Source organism: Rattus rattus, chromosome 4, assembly GCF_011064425.1.
Source record: "Rattus rattus isolate New Zealand chromosome 4, Rrattus_CSIRO_v1, whole genome shotgun sequence".
NCBI classification, from domain to species: domain Eukaryota; kingdom Metazoa; phylum Chordata; class Mammalia; order Rodentia; family Muridae; genus Rattus; species Rattus rattus.
The window spans coordinates 116636644-116656392 of record NC_046157.1 but is presented as its reverse complement, the minus strand read 5'-3'; the positions used below and the strand labels follow the sequence as shown (position 1 = coordinate 116656392).

The following is a 19749-nucleotide window of genomic DNA, read 5'->3' as shown; positions in this document are numbered from 1 at the left end:
ATTGGTGGAATTCCTGGACTCTCAGAGCAGTATTTCTCAGCAAAGGATTCCTAAGCCAAGTGAGATCTTTTATGTCATCATATGAGAAAAAGCTTCCTGAAAGTCTTCCCTTCCACAACTTTTCCACAACCCTGTCCCACACCAGCATTTCCAGGAAATGAGAGATGCATCAGTTTTGAAAGCAAATAACCACAGGAGGCTTCAGACTTCCCAGCTCGAATGTGACTTTGAACAAAACACTGAGCTGAAACAACTTTCTCTCCTCACAAACCCCAGGGCCTCAGCCCATGGTGACCCAGTGGGAAGCACAGCCCTCTATCCTCCTTGGATGGGTGCACACATGGGGCTCAGCACCTTGGGAGTGGTGCACATCACACATCTCGGTTTCTGGTGTCAGTGAGCACAGGGGCTGTGTCCTACACTTCAGAAGGCACTTCTTCTGAGCAGGGGAAAACCAGAAAGAACTGTGGGTCTTTCCGTGGTGAAGTAGTTTCCCTAGAGTCCCAGCAGGCTTTCCAGAGCTTATGTGCATGCAGAGCCTGGGTTGGGGATAATTATGGCAACTGATTTTAGAATCTCCCAGAATGTCTGTGTCAAGCTGGATCCTTAGATCCTCTGCAGGAAGCTGGGTACTGACCCACCCATCCACCCTACCTTCCCCTCAGTGGCTTTGCCCTAACTGTTTTGTCCTAGCTATCTCCATCAATCAGCCACCCTGCCTGACTCTCCTTTGCTTTGTTTCTGGATCAAATCCCTCTCTACAGGTATCCCACATTTCTTCCATCATGTTCAAGCATTAAGCCACACCTTACCCATCTCTGCAGCAGCCAGCATCTGCTTCTATGGGATTAAAATAAATCCAAGTTTCATTGACCTTTTCACCTCAATCACCTCTTTATCTGTTTCTTAGCTTCATCACCTGCCTTGTTCTCTTCTCAGGTCTCAGGCAGGCCACCTGCCACTGCATACATGTGTGATGCATGTGTGTGAGACTGCTTGTGTGTGAGACCACATGGGTTTGGGACTACATGTGCACGAGGCTGCATGTATATGAGTGTGAGACTGCATTGTGTGAGACTGCATTGTGTGAGACTGCATGTGTGTGAAACTGCATGTGTATGAGACTACATGTGTGTGAGACCACATGTGTATGAGACTACATGTGTGTGAGACTCATGCATGTGAGTGTGAGACTGTATGGGTATGAGACTGCACTGTGTGAGACTGCATGTATGTGAGACTGCATGTATATGAGACTACATATATGTGAGACTTCTCAGTACTGACTCATAACAATACTACAGAGTCATAAGACCCTGAATGCATTGTTTCCATTTTCAACCTTTCCCCCCACTTTCTGCTAAGGATTCTTAGTCTCTACTACCATATCTTTAAGTCCTCTGGTATTTTTCATCTGAATAATCTTAGTTTGTACTCTATATTTTTCTTCTATTTACTCTCATTGCTATTTCCCTAATCGAGTCACCTTTTTATTACAGATATTGGTTTGGGGCTTTTTGGTTATTGTTGTTGTTATGCAAGTTTTCATTTGCTTTTTGGACTTATTTAATACCATTTCTGTTAGATGCCCTACATGGGCCTCATTATCATTTCTTTACATCTTTAACCAAATTAAAACAAATATGTGTAGTCTTTATCTCCTGGTTCCATTATCTCTGTGATCTATGTTTGTTTCTACTTAAGAGCTTACCTCTTGATTTAAGAGGCTATATTTTCCTGTCTATGAATGTCTAGTAATTGTAACCACATGTTGAATGCACTGGATGTGAACTTACTGTATTTCTGAATTTTGTTGCATTCATTTAATTTTAAATCGTGTCTAGTAAAGCCGTTCGGTCATCACGGTCCTCTGAAAGCTGTGTCCTGTGGCACTGAGGCCTTTTTGCATGTTTACTGCACCCTGTGAACATCCCTACTCAGTTTTCCAATTGCTTAGAGTGACAGGTCTAATCTAATGCTGGTTACCCCGCTCTGGGTGCTCCTGAGTGTTTTGATGTTAATCATGGTATTCTCAAGATCACTTAGGAGATCAGTGCTGTACCCAAATGGGAAAAATGTGATCCAACCTCCTTTATTTCCTACTCCTTTTCCCAAAACAGTATCTACCAAAAGCATCACCATGTTTTCAGACCAGTTATTCCAGCAGAATCCAGTATTCTGCAGATGGAATCATGTCCAGTCACTTACTGACTATAGCACCCTGGTCTAGTGATTCAACCTCTGTAAACCTCCGGTCTTCCATTTGAAAATATAAGAAGGATAACAATACTTGTCTCACTGGGGTTTGAAGAACAAACCAATGAGTAGAAGTGCCCATGATGGTGACCACCACAGGACAGAAGCTTTGCTAGCTTGTAGGGGTATTTAAGATGCGAAGGCCCTTTTCAGTTGGCCTCTGAGGCTTGCTTACTCTCCCTGTGAATGCATTCTCAGTATGTGGTACATGCTTAGCTACAGGCACTACAACAAGGGCAGTAGGAGAAACAAAAGCCATGACCTCTTCCCAAAAGACAAGGCACTGACCACCAATTATGGGAAGCACCCCTAAACCAAATAACCAACAAACAAGGACATGCCATTGTTTAAAAAAATGGTTCCCCCAGAGATCCCAGCGACAGGTTTGATCTCTAGTAGACTGACAGCCGTATAAGGAGGTAGTGGAACGTTTTAAAAGGTGCAGGCTGGAAGGAGAGAGTCATACCATGGAGGACATGCCCCTGACAGAACTGCGGGACCCTGGGGGTGCTACCTTCCTCTTACTTTGTTCCTCAGGAACATGGTCAGAGGTGTAATTATATATCAGCTGTCACCAGTCATTGGTGGCTTAGAAGAGTGATCAGAAAATTGATGAGAAAGACATTTGGGGGAAATATACAATGGAAGATCTCTCCAAATGGTCAGAGGACATGAAGTCACTTAGATTTCATGTAACTGCTATCAACCTCTTTCCCTGACAATCTCTGTCAGTTCTCCGTGAGCCTGGGAGCAAAGTGGCTGTGGCGGCAGGGCTAGAGGCTACACACACACAGTAACACAGACTTCCACCCACCAACGCTGACCAGAGTACAACCTGCTGTTGATGGCCACATCTGCCAACAGCAGAGACCAACACTGAGCAGCCAACATGGCAGCATTTCCTGAGGTGCCTAGCGGGCAGCTTGGGGTCATGTTAACTAACTTGGCCCACTTCCGGTGAAGCGAAGTTTGACATTTTGTCTTCGCTGGCCGAGTTATTCTTAGTGTGGCTTTGCCTGACCTGTGTGTGATGCTTCAGCCAAAATAAAACCACCCACGGACTCAACAGGACGTCCTATTTCCCCATCTTGCTATTCCACACAGCATTGCTCCTGAAAAAGGAACTTGTTTTACAAAGAAGTGAGACAGCGAGCCAGTGCTCACAGTGACCTTCCGTGTCCCCCACCATCCTGGAGCAGCTTGCCTGGAAAAAGATGGTGAAATGGACTTTTAAAGATAGAGTTAGAATATGGACAAGTGGCAAGAGCCTGGAGGCCTGGGCAGATTCTTCAAAGGGCTGTATCCTCTGCATCAATATCCAGCATGGAATCTGTATCAGCATCCTACATTATAAATTCTGCATTACCATCCTAGATGTACTCTACATCAGCACCTTATATGAACTCTGCATCAGCACCCTACATGAACTCTGCATCAGCACCCTACATGTACTCTGCATCAGTACCCACATGATGGTTCAGAGCTGTCTGTGACTGCAGTTCTGGGGGATCTGATGCCTCTCTGACCTCCTTGGGCTCCTTCCTGTACATATGTATACACTCAGGCCCACATATATGAACATAAGTATATATATATGAGATTTATTTAAATATATTTAAATAGATATTTAAATATATAAATATTTATATATTTAAAGGAGATTTTGTCATCTGTTCTGGAAGAAAATGGTGTGCTTTTTTTTTTTTATTACAAGTGGTACGGCTGTGTCTTACTAAGAAGAATTATGACCTCGCTGCTTTTTTTTAATTTGGAAATTAGAGCAAATCATATGGAGATGTTGGGTATCAGGTTGATACCCCGTGAACTTGCAGCAGTTAATTTTAGTTTTTAGTTTGATTGGATCTGGTGTCTGGGGCAGTATTTCCTGGAAGGATTACCTGAAGGGTGAAAAGCCTCTCTCAAATGGACAGCACCTTCTAGCAGATATACAGAGCCTCTCTGTGCTCCTTACTGCTCAACCCGTCTATGCTGCTGCTGCTGCTGCTGCTGCTGCTGCTGCTGCTGCTGCTGCTACTGCTGCTGCTGCTGCTGTCGCCGTTGTCCCTTCCTGCCATGGGAGCTCAGTTTCTTCAGTCTTCCAATGGAGACTGAAAACCACTGGCCCTCTGGAACAGCTCAGGGTTTTCAACCGGGATGGGCACTGCTGAGTCTCCCATCCTTGAAGCTGAGAAGCTACCGCATACCTCCGCTTCCCAGAGGGAAACCCGTTACTAGACAACCCACCCCGAATCGTGTAAACCAATCTAACCCATCCACTTTGCAATGTGTATTCTTTCTATCAGTTATATCTCTAGAAAACAACCAACCAGCACGACTCAAGTATCTCCTCTGACAAGCTCTCTCCATCACAATCTGCTTCCTCACCACAGGCCCAGAAGCAATAGCACCAAGCAGTTCTAGTGCAGAACCTTGGGCAATAGCAACCCTTTCCTTCCTAGAATTCAATTCTTCAGGTATTTTTTATGGAAACAGAACACTGAGTAGCACAAACCCCCAACATGCAAAAATGTATTCTCGACTCTTGATTCCATCCATCCTGTATCCTGTCTCTCAATTAATAGTACAGTGTATTCAAAGCCATGCTGTGTCTTACCCCTGCCCTTCAGAGAGAAGTATCAAATTCCTGCAACATTGACGAGCATCATGCACAGGGCACAAGAGGGAACACTACAAGACAATCTGACCTTCAGCGTGCAGTCACAGAGCCTCGGTGGAGAAGCCTGACTGATCCAGACGATCTGATGGATGGATTGTCGTGAATGGGGAGCACGAGGACTTGAGAAGAAGTGCACACAAAGGAATCATTACGGCAGCAAGGAGCAGAGCCAAATCAGAGAACTGAAAAAAGCCAGCATACCCGGAGAACTGGGCAAAAGGTTATGTGCTGCAACACCAGGGTACAGACGTGTTGCAGAGTCCTGGAGGTCACATTAAGAATTGTGATCCTTCCAGGTGGTGGTATAGCACAACTTTAATCCCAGCACTTGAGAAACAGAGACAGACAGATCTCTGTGAGTTCAAGGTCAGCCTGGTCTACAGAGCTACTATAGGATAGCAAGGACTACAGAAAAAAAATGTTGTCGATAGATAGATAGATAGATAGATAGATAGATAGATAGATAGATAGATAGAATTCTGCTCCTTAACCAAGAGTAATGAGGTGGACCCAACAGTTTTTAAGTTGAGAAGTTACTCTAGCAGGTTACAAATCTATATAAAGATAAATGAGATGTCTCCCTATGTCTGTTGCTATTCCTGCATAACAAGCTACCCCCAAATTCACCAGACTAGGGTAACCCTTTGTATGCACCAAAGGATTAAATCATTCTGGCTATAGACAGGCATTCAGGGCTAATATTAAAAAGAAAGAAAGAAAATGGCTTAGGACCACGGCATAAAGTTTAGAAAGAATTAAAAATGGGGAGGAACAAACAGCTGATTCTTTCACAGACTATGACAGAAGCTGCGTCTCACTCGCTGTGTTGGCCTTGGCTCAAAGGTGAGAGCCACCACCTAGGTTGTCCACATGTTGTGCCTCTGTATAACTCAATTGTCATGGATCCCAACAGTGATCCAGCCAATTACGCAAGGCTGCCTTGCCTTGCCTTGCTCCAAGGACTCAAGGGGCTTCTTCAATGGTGCTTCTTTGACCTGTGCACTTGCTAGCTAGCACCTGAGACTCAAGAGAGACTGGCTGCAGACCTCACTGTTAATGGAAATGCATCAAGGAACATGAGGGCATGGTTGAATAAAATCATTGATAAAACCATGGCCATTAGATGGTGATCAGCAAGAGGACCTTGAGTTGAGATGGTGGTAACAGCAGTTGGGGAGTGGACAAGAGGATAAAAGTAGCAGGGCTTCCTGATAGAGTTGATGGCAGAGATAAGGTGGCGTGCTAAGGATTGATGCCTGTCAAGGATGGGCATGTTTTGTGACCAGGGAAGAGGGTCTGATTCATGTGCTGCGATTTGTGGGGAAGCTAGTCTGAATGGCTTGGGAACTGTGGGGTCAAAACATTAAGATGTCAGAGCGGGGCTGGAGAGATGGCTCAGTGGTTAAGAGCACTCACTGCTCTTCCAGAGGTCCTAGTTCAAATCCCAGCAACCACATGGTGGCTCACAACCATCTGTAATGGGATCTGATGCCCTCTTCTGGTGTGTCTGAAGACAGCTACAGTGTACTTATATAGAATAAATAAATAAATCATTTTTTTAAAAGACATCAGAGCAAAAAGTCTAGTAAGCATCAGAACATATGACCTCAAAAGTTAGCTTTATAGATGTCAATGTAGAAGTTGTCGGTGTTTAAGGCAATGTCAGAGAAAAACCATAAAGTGATAAGGGGGAAATACTTAGCATAATACCTAGCCCAATGTTTTCAGTTATGGGCCGACAAGTGATGGGGTGATGTAAGCTGGAGGTCACAGGAAGAGCAGTGAGGGTGTGCATAGATAAGCAGGGGCAGCTTTGGCTTTTAGTTTGCACATCAGCCATGGGGAAACTCTTAAAGAGGAAGAACAGTGCCTTGTGGATGCTCGGCCAGAGAAGTCCGTGGATGGGGCACTGATAGGTGTTGTGGCGGTGCTCCTTGAGTGGGTATATAATAGAAAGTGAGAAATGGACGACCGGAAGTAAAAACTTTCATCCTGTGATGACCCAGTGACCCTAACGTGGCCAAATCCAGTGAGTGACGTATTTGCTGTCTTCTTTCTTCACTAAAACCTAAAACTCAGTTGTACACCTTACGCGTCTCTGCAGGCAAACAGTTCCTAAGCGACTCCCCTCCATTTCATTTTCTGCCTTCTGCTATTTTCATTAACCTGTGAGAAAACCCCATGTCTCCCTCAGTTCAGCGCCCACTCTGCAGCACAGTATCCACCTGCGCATGCTCGCTCTGTTGCCCAGTCTCCTGCGCATGCTCACTCGCAGTCCCCACACAAGCCCACGCTTACCTTGGGATTTCACACCTGCCTGGTAGATGCGTCTCTTCTTCATCCCAGGCACTTCTTCCTCTCCCCTAAAGCCTCTATGTCTGTCTATTTTAAAGACCGCGCATACCGCCGCTTGCTGGAGCTAGCAAGCTAGCATATCCCAGTCTTTTCTCCTTGCTTAGCATTGTTCTCTATTTCTAGTTCCCTATAGCTCAGAATCTGATGTCATTTTCTACTTCCTGTTACCTCCCTGCTTCCTGACTCACCCACCCTGCTTCCTTTCCTATGTAGCCATACAGGGAAGCTTCCTGCGTGATCCTACTACTCTATGGTCTTAGACGCCACATCCAAGGTCTCATGTAAAACATGCAAATCCAGAGACACGAACCAGGCTCCTCCATAGTACTTTCTCTAAATCGTCTTCTTTACATGCCACCACTGTACTGCAGTGTGGTAGGTGGCTTAAGATAGAAAGGGGAAGAGTAAAGAAAATAAAGGATGACTAACGCAGTCCAACATGTTCAACTCTTGATTGCTTGGGAACTCTGTGCACTTAATTCCCTGAGGTACTGTCCTGAGAAAATTTCAGAAATTCCTGCCAAACTTGGCTTTAGAGCACTGTGATTGACCACAGTGCTGTATGTTAGGAAGAATGACCAGAAACCCAAAGAGTAGGCCAAGTCCATTCCTTTGTAACAGAATTAAATTACCAGCAAGTCTGTAGTTTTAATTCCAAAAAGCTGTGTCATCCACACCAATCTCGAGAGTTCTATGAAGCACATATTTTTCTAAATGTCTATTATGAAGTAATATGGTTAATGTTTCCTTTTTACCTTATAAATTACTTACTGTTCTTTCTATAGTTATTTTCGTGTTCTTTTGCAGAGTTGTTTCTGTTACAGATAGCTCTTTAAAGGGATGACTCTACTCTAAGCAATTTAATCTTTATGAACCAATTGTTACTCACCAATACTACAATACCTCTTATGTCTGCTCCAGTGTTTTGTCTGATATATATGTTTACATTCATATACATGTATAATACACATATATATGTCTATATATGTGCATATATATTCATATATATACATGACATATATGTGTGTAAGTGTTTGTGTTTGTGTGTGTGTGTGTGTGTGTGTGTGTTGATTAGAAAGTTGAAAGTTAACTTAGAGTCAAGTGATACCATTGATCTGCATGTCATTCAGGCTTAAAAACTACATTTCTTGGTTTAATTTTCCATTGAGCTGCTCGTGTAGTCTAAAAACTCTGGACACCAGATTTTTTTACATTTCTATTACCCATGAAATGTATCAAAATGGCATCCCATTGCAGCTATATGAAATGTCCAGATAGCTTTTCTCATCTGTTTTTAAGTCGATTGTTTTCTGAACATAAAATGGCGCATACAATATATAAAGATTTAAAAATGGATATAAACCACATCATAAAACATAACACAATAACATAGGACATGTATCATAACATATGATAACTCCATAATAATAAACTCATATTGACTTAAGTGTAAGATCAAAGAGGGAATAAAAGTCCATGGCTCTGAAGGAACCTGATCATGAGATAACTCCTTCCCCTCAGCCCAGCCTCTGCTAAGGGTCAAGAGTCTGTCACTGTTGAGACTCAACCTTGAAGAACTAATGCGGTGAGATCCTGAGCTGTGATGATCTTTCTCAGACGTAGGCAGGATCTAGAAACGACTTCAACTCCCATGCACAATGAGCTTATACTTGGAAGCTGACTTCAGGTGTCATCATTAGCATTAGGCTTGTTCCCATTAGACCACATCTGACTTGGACCTTCAGCCAAACACCCTGCTGTGCCCAGCTCCTTCCTGAAAAGGAACGCCTACTCTCTACCTACACGTCAGACCATAGAGTGTAAGCTGCACTTCGCACGGCTGCTCACCTCTCCAGCACTGCGTATTGCTTTCCACATAGCCATGAAGTACTAACTCAGATGATCTCTTGAGGAACAACAACCTGGACCTCAGAAGTATGGAAGTTTCCACATGGCCTCTACACTTGAGATTCTTTTTTTTTTTTAACTTCATTACATGTGCCTTGACCTTGAGTTTCACCCATGTCCATTATTAGATTCTTTGGACCCTAACAGTACTGCTCTTACCCAGCCTTGCGCTTCATCTGAATAGACTTGGGTATTTGGGTTCTGACTGATAAGTCAGGAGGCATCTGCTGTCAGTCAAAATACGCAATCAGTTTTCATAATCAGGCTGAACTGGAGGAAAAGGAAAGCAGAAATTTCCACCCCTTTCCTTAAGTACAAGCCTGGAAATCTAAGCCCTGTCCTGATTCAAAGGCTTGGTCCTATTTACAAGAGGGGAAAGTTGGGGGAAAGAGTGTAATAACCCCCCCCCACTTTAGTAAGGAGCTCCTCACCCAGGCTCATGAATGACAGGAGGCCCCTGTGGGACTCAAAAAGAAGCAGAGAGGAGGTCTTGGCAGTCTTCGATGCTCTCCTAAGCCATTGGGATTAACAGCCAAGACTGCTTCTTTCTATGATTGTCATATGGGCAAGGAAGGTCATACTTCCTCCTGCAAGGTCAGAGAAGCCCCTGCTAGCCCTCTCTTCCAGAAGAGAAGGAGCCTGTGTTTTTCTCAAATACCTCAGCCAGGGGTTGGCACAGTTAACAAATCAAATACATTACTACAACTGAGACAGTCCAGTCTCCTCCTAATCTCCAGCAGCACCCAGTCACAGTCTACAAATGAACCAAAAGAAACTGAACAGCAAACCGAAGAGCAATATAATACTGTCTGTCCCCGTCCCCTCAGAAGTCAAACTTAAGGGCTCCTATATCATTAAACTACAAAGGAGAAATAATTGCAGATTAATGTACTTTGAAATAAAGACCAATGTTATCTCCTCCTCCTCTGGGGTTTCCTTGTGAATCTCAGGCAGATGAGCCTTGAACTTCCTCGGTCCATCTTAGCCCTACTAAGGTTATTTCAGGCAATTCCATGCTCTGTGTATTCCTTTACCCAGGAACCCCAAGCATCAAACCCACGCATTTCCAGGAAAGCCAGTCAAGCCCAGGTTGTGTCGTAAGCTGTTGTGTTGTAAGTTACCATAATCATCAAATGACTGAATACCACACCAGGATACCAGGGAGACACATGCCAGATTACTTAGCTCCAAACCTCTGGCCCTGTGGTCACTAAAGTGGCCAATATACAAACTTGTTTATACTTCATATATATTGTTGGTTCCTTAGCATTGAACTGGAAGCCAGCAGAACTACGTATTCTTTCCATGAGGCAGATTGTTGCTTAGCGACACCAGAGGGCACTTGAGGCTACTTAAACAGTTAAATCACCAACTAAAGAAAAACACAGAAACATAAATCAAAGTAAAACAGCGTGGTGAGCATGAGGAGTTGTTTGCTCCACAAGGCAAGACTCAGGAACTTGGTTGATCTTAGCGTGGAGACAGTGCATGGCAATTGCTTGTCATTCTGTGCTTGCCCATGCATAGCCATAAAAAACTATACTGAAGGTATAATAAAAGTTACACACTTGTATATATGAAATCCATGAATAAAGGGGATCAATCATAAGCTCCGAGAGCCAGGGGCCCACATGTTCCAGACAAACACCTTCTAAAAGCCCCAGAAAAATTGCTCAACTGGGGGAAAGAGCATGGACAGGACACACTAAGAAAAGGCAACATGTCTTGTCAAGATACTAGGGTGGTGGCCCTTACTCTCTGTCATTTATCTCTGAGCTATACTCTAGTAGGAAGTCTACTCTACAGAGGGTGAGTAGGACATGGCGCTTACCACATTCCAGAGGGGGTCGGATTTGTACCTTACCTTTGAGCTCAAAAGAGCTGTTTTTGGGGAAAAAAAAAAAACAAAAAACCTCTCAACCACATAGAACACAAATTATGTCAATCAAAAAGTTTCCAGGTGCATGATAATAGAGACACTGAGGAAACAAAGGCCTACCCAGACAGCATGGGCATGCCCTGGGTATGTGGACCACTGGGTGGGACATCATAGATGTCGCAGTCAAACTTCCCTCCGGATGGCTACACATTTCAAAATCGGTGGGCGGTGGGCGGTGTGACGTGCGAGTGCCTCGAGAAGCTGTAACCTGCTTCCCACCTGGGGATCACAGGACAAAGCCTGGAGTCGTCAGTGTGTGGGATAATGGAGGAGAAGCCATTTATTTTTCTCCTTATTCTATGTCTTATCCAGCAGTAGTTATAAGTGCCACCCACCATCTTCTGCTCCATCAGCAGCAGTGGGTAGGGCAGGAGGTAAGAGCTGGTCTCCTAGGTGTCCTGCCCACACATGGCTCCTCTCCATAATAGAAAAGGGAGGCTCCCTGTTGGGGGAGGACTTCTGGGTTTCACTGCCCACCCACGGCCCTACTGAGTGAGAGAAGTACTCTCTGCCTTGCAGCCTTAGGTTGTTCTAGACCACCATTTGCATAACTTCTGGTAAAGACTGGTTTCAGGAACCCAACCTGTGGGCTCCGCCCCCTGGAGGCGGCTGTTCTTTTATCTCGGAACAGATAACGAGTTTGATGACCTTATCACATAATAAGTTAACTATCTTTTGGGGGTCAAATAAAAGAAATGTGCACACACACACAGACACACACACACGTACACAGACACAAATACACACACACGCACAGACACACACACATACACAGACACAAATACACACACACACAGACACACACACACACACACACACACACACACACACACACGGAAGAAGAAAAAAAAAAACCTCAACAAGAGGCTTTCCTAAACAAGAGGAAATCCTAAAAAGTTTTGCACTGTTTCTTAGAATGTAGCTCACCTGGAGACTACAGAGGGATGGCACTTTTTAAGCAAAGTTAGAAGCCCATGACACTGCTCAGTTGGTAGCTAGCCTTTGCAGAACAACAACCTGAACTAGAACCTCAGAACCCATGTAAAAAATAAAAAATGGTTTGCTGGTACAGACATAATCCCGGTGCTTGAGACAAAGATGGTGAGAGTCCAGGGGCTCCTGGCCAGCAAGCAGACTAACCTACTTAACTGGCTACAGGATAATGAGAAATCCTGTCTCAAAAAAAAGAAAAAATGGACATCCCCTGATGAACTATACCTGAGGTTCTCCTCTGCCTTCCACATCATGTCGGTGCACATATTCCCAGCTCTACACCCCAACACATAAATACACATATACACAAACACGTGTAAATCAATAAATGTCGGGTACCTCTGGAAACTGGGTGATGGCTCTAGGGTCTGCACCAGTAGAACCAGCATGGCCTGCTTTTCTTCTTAAGTCGTGGAGGTCTTGTGGATATGTGAAAGAACAGAGGGGCTTTACAGGAACAAAGCACACTAAGGGGCAGAGTATTTATTGTTATAAAACATAAAGGAATGCATTAGGCAGAACGGATCATGACCTTGGTGCCCAAGGCAGTGAAGAAAGAAATGAAAACTCAAGGGAAACGTGCGGTGATGCCCATGCAGAGACCACAGCACCGAGGAAAGCAGGAGGTTCTCTCCTTGCCCAAAGATGGGTTCAGCACACCCTGTCAGGGAAATTTTGCTTGGAACTGTGCAGGTGACTGTAGTACCCGCAGATCTTGGGCCCAAGGGGCTAAAACAGAATCATTCTAAGTTCCTCTGGTGTGTTTCAAGGTCTCCGAGGCTACAGAATTGATCACGTGCTCTGTACGTGCCCAGAAATTGTGGAGGAAGATTTTCAAACCTCCTAGGAGGAGAAATAAATCCCCACGTTCAAGGAGAATAGGCAGCCCTGAGCCACGGAGATGAGATCATTGCCTTTGAGAATGTGTTTTAGGAAAAACCCAAGGAAAGTGGATGTGTTTCAATACTATAGGTATTGTCCTAAAATTAAAAACACTACATGACAGCCACAAAGCATGGAACAACTATTTTTTTACAAAACGCAGGCATAGCTAGAAAATGTTTAGGCTCCCTCAGGGTGGTTCCTCTAAGAACAGGAATGGCAAGACGGTGCCCAGACTGAGTGCCATCAGCTCTGGTGCACTTGAAATGTTAGATAAATGTGCACACTTTGGTGTGGATTTTAGGACATGCGAACATTTACAGTACTAGTTGGAAAACATACTTTGAGAAGTTGAGCTCATGTCCTAGTGATTTACAATCTGTCGCTGCCCATAAGAATGGAGTAAAGCCTTCTGGGGACTGAAGTGTCCTCCTGAAAAGCAGGAGATGCTTGATCTTGAACACGCCCAACGGTCCTGACACCCCGGATGAGGCATCTGTTAGCTCCACCCAGACTGATGCTTCTGTGGTTGTTTTAGGGACTCCATGGAGCTATTTTACTCATGCAGTTAAAGGCATATTTTTTAGCTCTCTTTTTTTTTCTTCAGATCCCCTTTTCTTGAGGTTGCCCACAGCTATGCAAATTCTATTACATTACATCATCTTCAGTTCTCTGACCTACCCCTGAGTTAACCTGCAAGAAGGGAATCTCTAATCCGCCAATTAGATCAGGAAATATATAGCTCTTGGCCACACTCAACTGGAACAAGCCAGTCAGACAGATGAGCTGTGCTAGAACTCCAACAGGGTATAACAGTGGTATCATTTGTGACAGTATTCAGCTTCTCCAAACCTCTGTTAACTAATCTGTAAAATGGACATCACCATTATCATTGGTATGTGTCTTAGTTCGGGTTTTACTGCTGCAAACAGACACCAGGACCAATGTAAGTCTTATAAAGGACACCATTTAACTGGGGCTGGCTTACAGGTTCAGAGGTTCAGTCCATTATCATCAAGGCAGGAGCATGGCAGCATCCAGGCAGGCATGGGGCAGGAGGAGCTGAGAGTTCTACATCTTCATCTGAAGGCTGCTAGCAGAATACTGGTTCCAGGCAATTAGGACTAGGGTCTTAAAGCCCACTCCCATAGTGACACACCTACTCCAATAAGGTCACACCTCCAAATAGTGCCACTCCCTGGGCCAAGCATTTTCAAACCAAGACAGTATATGAGGGAATTCTTGTAAAATGTCTGCTCCATCACGGAGAGTACCACCAACAGTAGTTCCTCTTTATAACACGGCAGGAAAAGTGTTGAGCCAGAGATGTTTTCAATCAACCTTTATCCATTTCTTCTGCTTCTATGACAAATTACCCCAGGTCAACTAATTCATGAAGTATATAGATAATTCATTTAGCTCAATTTTTAGAGGTCCACATCATACTGGTATGTCTGTAGAAGAGCGTCTCCAGGAAGATGGTAATCTCTCTTACAACCCAAAGATCTTGTCCCACAAGGGTTGGGACTCCCTTCAGACAAGACATAATCATCTTGTTGTTGTAAAAATATAATAAATAAAAAAGTATTGGTGTCTATTACCCCACTAGGTCCGCACCGCGGTGCCCCAAAATATCTGCTAGATATCTTGGCGGAAACACATCCCAGCCACACGCTTTCCTACATTCAAACCCTCACATAAAAGAACACACAACACAATAATCTTTGACCCAACTGATAAGATATAATTGCCCACTTAAACATACAAAGCCCAGTACTATCCATCCCTTAAGAACATTGATAACAACCTGTAAATACACAGAGCAGTATCTTAACATCACCTGCCATGGCTTCTCTCCCTCTCTCTCACCTGTCTCTCATTTCTCTCCTGTCTCCTCCTCTTCCTTCAAACTTATCTCCCACCCATCCTTCCTTCTCCTCCAATGACAGGCCTCCTTCTATCCTGTACCTGCCCCTCACCTGTACTTTACAAATTCAATGGGGAGGTGGTTCTGGTGAAGTCACCTGAGTTCTGAGTATGTGACTAGGCAGCTGTCCTTGGGGAAGTGGAATTAGCATCAAAATACAGATAACTTCAGGGCAAACCACAACATCACCTCTTCTTAAAGGCCCACTATAGGGTTATAGGGTCCCGTGTCCACTCCACCACAGGGCTCAGCCATTTTGGGAGGTGGCCACTCAGGTAGGTGGGAGTCCGGAAGTTAACAACACTTACCCTGTGCCATTGCCGGGCAGGTGTTGAGCTGTGGTAAGCAGCAGGCAGGTGTCTGGTAAGCAGCAGGACACCACTCCAGGAGTGAGGAAGCACAGCCTGAGGTGCAGGACACAGCAAGAGCTGTCTTGAGGGTCACCGGGGCCTGCAAGGGGCCTGGGGCCATTGGGTCCTCAGGCTCTTGGGCATCCAGGTGCCACTGGGGTGCCACAGAAGAGCTGAGAACAGAATGGGGCCCATGGGCTGAATCTAGCCCAGGGTCAAAGGAGAAAGGGGGACTCTGGCTGGTCCCACGAAGAAGGTCCTTAGTTTGATAGTAATGGGCTGCAGGTTTGGTGGTAGAGGTAGCTGGGAGCTTATGGAGGCCTTCTGCAGGAGATTAGACAGCAGCTCCATAGGGGAAGGCCTTCTTTATGGCTCCCCACAAACAGCCCATGGTGTTAAGACATTTATTGTCATGGTGGAAAGTGGATGAGTAAAACTGTACCCTACTTCTCAGGGTGGACCTAAGATTAAATACCTTTTGCAAGGAGGAATGTCTGAGAAGGAAAGTTCATCAGCTAAGCCTCCAGACCTTTAGGTACCTCGTTATAATGGAGATCTGTCTTGAACCTATGTGACCTGTGGTCTTGTCCTCTCTACCAGTGGAGGGACTTGGGGAGTTGTCCTTACGTGACTGATGGTCACAAATCTATGGAGGACTGTAGGCTAGTAATGGGCCTGGTTTCCTAGGAGTACCTACAGTCCCTCAGGTTCACTGAGGTTTCAAACCTCCTCAACCAGGAACCAGGGTGCCTTTCACTGTGCAACAGCCTCTATATCATCACAGAGAGAAATTGTCCTGATGGGGGTTTTGGTGGAGTTGAACTCAAACTGTAGCATGATCCTAGGGAATAGAGAGTCCTAGGAAGTAGGCAAATGAACAGGGAGGAAATGGCATCTCAGAGCCATAGTTTGAGTCATCAAACGGCGCCACCAACAGGAAGTAGATGTTCAGATACACAGCCCTGTATGGAATGTTCCTCACTGAGAACACCACACTGAACTGAATTTGCAGGACCATCAGATAAGCCATCCACTGGGGAGAGTTCCCTTCACAGCAGCTCACTGTATGCCCTTCCAGCTTCAGTCCAAGTCCTCTCTGCAGCTGCCTCACCAACCATGGAAGACAAAGGCCTCTCATTTGCACAAAGCACCCTCAGCCTGGCAAGCCCATCTGCCAGACTGAGAGCAGCAAGAACAAACCTGCATGCAGAACTCTGTCTCCGGAGCAGAAAGCAGCTTGGGCGTAGACAGCTACTATTTACGTTTTCCAACACGAGTTCATGTTCAACAAGTGGAGTTGGTTTCAGAGACGTGCTGATGGCTGATACTTGAAATATATTGATGGGAAGTAGCTTGTGGATTTATACGGATGAAAGACAAGGGTGCAGGTGTCTTCCTATGCCCCTTTTCGATTACTCCTGAGCAGCAAGAGTCTTTGTCGAAGCTGAAGAATCGGAAGGGCTGAACTTCCTTATTTCTAAGCACAGAGAGGGCTTGTCTCTGAAGCTACTTTGTGTGGTACAAGAAATTCCAGGCGGTAAAGAGGGCACAGAGAAAAGATGAGGGAGAGAGAGATATAAGGAAGAAGGAGATGAACAGGGAGGGAATGGCGTCTCTGAGTTTATTCCTGTCCTTTATCCCTTTATTCCAAGATGTAAGAGGAAACCGTCCAGCAGCGTCATACGCCACAGTTCTCTAGAAGTTTTCAAAATATAGAATAGGGAATCTGTCCATATTGTGAGGTGCTCTCAACAGTTCACACCGTGGCTTACCAACCGTCTCCGTCTTACCAGGGGAGACCTTCAGCAACTTCAGGAGTGAATTAGACAGCCAACTCCAGATACCACAAGCCCACAGGAAAACTCATCCCTAAAATTCTGTTTCTACAGAAATACTCCTGATATCAAAGTCAGCATTAGGTGGAGTTCTCTAAAAGAACTGAACTAATAGAGTGTGGGGGCGGGGGCAGGGGGAGGAGTCTGAACCTGAGGATGCCTGTCATATTTTAAATAAAGGAGTCAGAGAAGCATCCAAAGAGAACGAGACATTCTAGCAGAACCAAAGAATGCCAGTGAGTATAGCACAGACAATTTTAGCTCATCCCCGACTAGCTTACCAATAAATGAGACTCAGACTATGGTTATTTTATTTGGCTTTGCTCATTACCGGAAGTAACCCCCAATCTACACTTCTCACTGCTGGCCTGGCCACCTCCCCAGTCGTGTACCCCAGATACTTGCTGCTTCTCCTAGCCAGGTGCTCCTGGTCCATCTCCCTTCATGGTGGCTTCCTCCTCTCTTTCCTCCTCCTTCTCCTGGTCTCTCCTCCTCCAACCAGGTGTCTCCAGACCCACCTACCTCTAATTCCTCCAGTAATTGGCTATAGCCAACTTTTTTATTTAATCAATGGTTTTAAATTGAGGAATGATGTTTACACCATGAAAGCTTGTCCACGTGAGAATTCACTCCAAGGCCTAGACCTTCAGGTATAAAGTTTAGCATTCCAATATGCAGCAATAGACCTAACCTCGTCAGGGAGCACGTTACACTATCCCCGAGGACTGGCACTTAAGCACAGTGACAAAAGCAGAGGGATAGTGTTCCAGGCACTGCTTCAGGTGCAGAAGGGAGTCTCCAGGAGATGGAGGTATTTTTGTTAGAACAAAATACTTAGAAGTGTTTTAAGACCTGGCAGTTTGAATCAACAGGAGTGAAACCTACAGTCATGTTACCATGTGTGTGTGTGTGGGGGGGGGTTCCAAATAGAACACAGGTGATTACATTCAGACCTTAGTGCAAGTAGATGGGGGATCAGAGGAATGGCTTCCAAGTGAGGCTGGCTGCTGTGGGGGAGCCCTTGCTGGCTCATATGAGAATGTTATGAACTTTTTGGTTCTGTTAAAGCGGGAACCTTTAGAGATTCGAGGAGTTTGATCTAAAATCTTACTTACTAAAAAGATCACACTGGTTCAACCATCTAGAGATGAGGGGAGAAGCCCAGAACTCTAGCTTTAGGAGTCATTAGGATGTTCGTTCATTCTGTAATTCATAAAACTGCATGAGATCAGCAGGAAAGAGAAGGTTGACAGACACAGTCCTGGGGCACTCAGAAGGAAAAGAAGTAACAATGGGTACAGAGACAGACTGTTGAAAGTGGAAGACACCCAGCAATGGATAGAGTCTAGGAACCAAGTAAGAAATAACTTCAAGATGAAAGGATTGACCGACCACAGCAGATGATGAAAGCGATCCAAACCTTGGATTAAAACCTTGAATTTATCAACAGATACTGTGAAAACAAGAGTTGGAAGGAAGGTTGGGGTGAACTGGTCTAAACTAGTTTTAAGGGCAAGTGGAAGAATAATTTAAAATAACAAGTATATGAGACTATCAGTAAGTCCCAGGCCCCCATGTAATTCCTCTCTCTCCTCTCTCTCTCTCTCTCTCTCTCTCTCTCTCTCTCTCTCCTCCTCCCCTCCCTCCCTCCCTCCCTCCCTCCCTCTCTCTCTCCCCCATCCTAGACTTCCCCCACACACACACACATAGATTAGTGCAGCTCTCAGACCTCATCAGAGAGGTTTCTTTGGACAGTGGACAGTGGTTAATGCAGAAATACACAAACTGGTCAATGAGCAGAGAGCAAATGTCAGGGGAGTGTTTAGCCACAAATGGAATATCTAGACTACTCCCTTCTCAGTCCCTGACCCTGAAGTGGGCAATTCTGTGGGATGGCACACTCCTGCAATTATATGCTGCTGCACGCCCACAGAAATGGGGACTGGTGCATCATGGGTGAACCCATCAAAGCTGTGACCAGAATAAGCTTCTCAATTTAATTGTCTTGCGTATATCCTATAGGAGCAAACATCAAATTACCCCCATATTAGTTACCAATGGTGCCAAAGAGCAATTTGCATACACCCACCTGACACTGGAAAGTGCTTCTTTGAAGAGAAAATATGAAAATGTTTAAGGGGGGAAAAAGGCAAATGCTGAGTTAGCTGTGGTCTATAGTAAGTTGCTGTGAATCTCTTGTGGTGCCTAATTTGAAATTTAACTTAATCATAAGAATATATGTATATGAGAGGCTAAAGGCGTGGTTCAAAGGTTAAAAGCACTGGCTATTCTTCTAGAGGAAGTAGTTCAGTTCCTAGCACCCACACGGGAATTTAGAAACTCCTAGCAGGATACCCACTGTTTTCTTCTGCTCTTCAAGGGCGCATGTGACACTCATAAACTCGTACAAATACATAGGTACTTCACAAAAACCGTTTTAGACAACATATGTATATGAAAAGCATAGTATGTCGCAGAGAACTTCCACAGAGCTCCATACTATTCCAGTTCAGGATTCCCTGGTCCCCTTGTGAGGGACACTCAAGGAATGTATATGCACAAAAGGAAGCCACATGAAGACACAGGGGAAAGGCAACCATGGACAACAAAGATGAGGGTCCAAAACC

General features: G+C 44.9%; 1 protein-coding gene across 1 annotated transcript in view; it reads right to left on the bottom strand.

Moving 5' to 3' along the window:
• Il1rl1 (interleukin 1 receptor like 1) overlaps window positions 1-7385 on the bottom strand; it is a 48669-nt gene extending 41284 nt beyond the window's left edge. Inside the window, exon 1 of the mRNA XM_032899529.1 lies at window positions 7232-7385. The gene's annotated coding sequence lies outside the window, so the exon portion shown is untranslated. The remainder of the gene's footprint in view (window positions 1-7231) is intronic.
• Between the last annotated feature and the right edge of the window lie 12364 nt (window positions 7386-19749).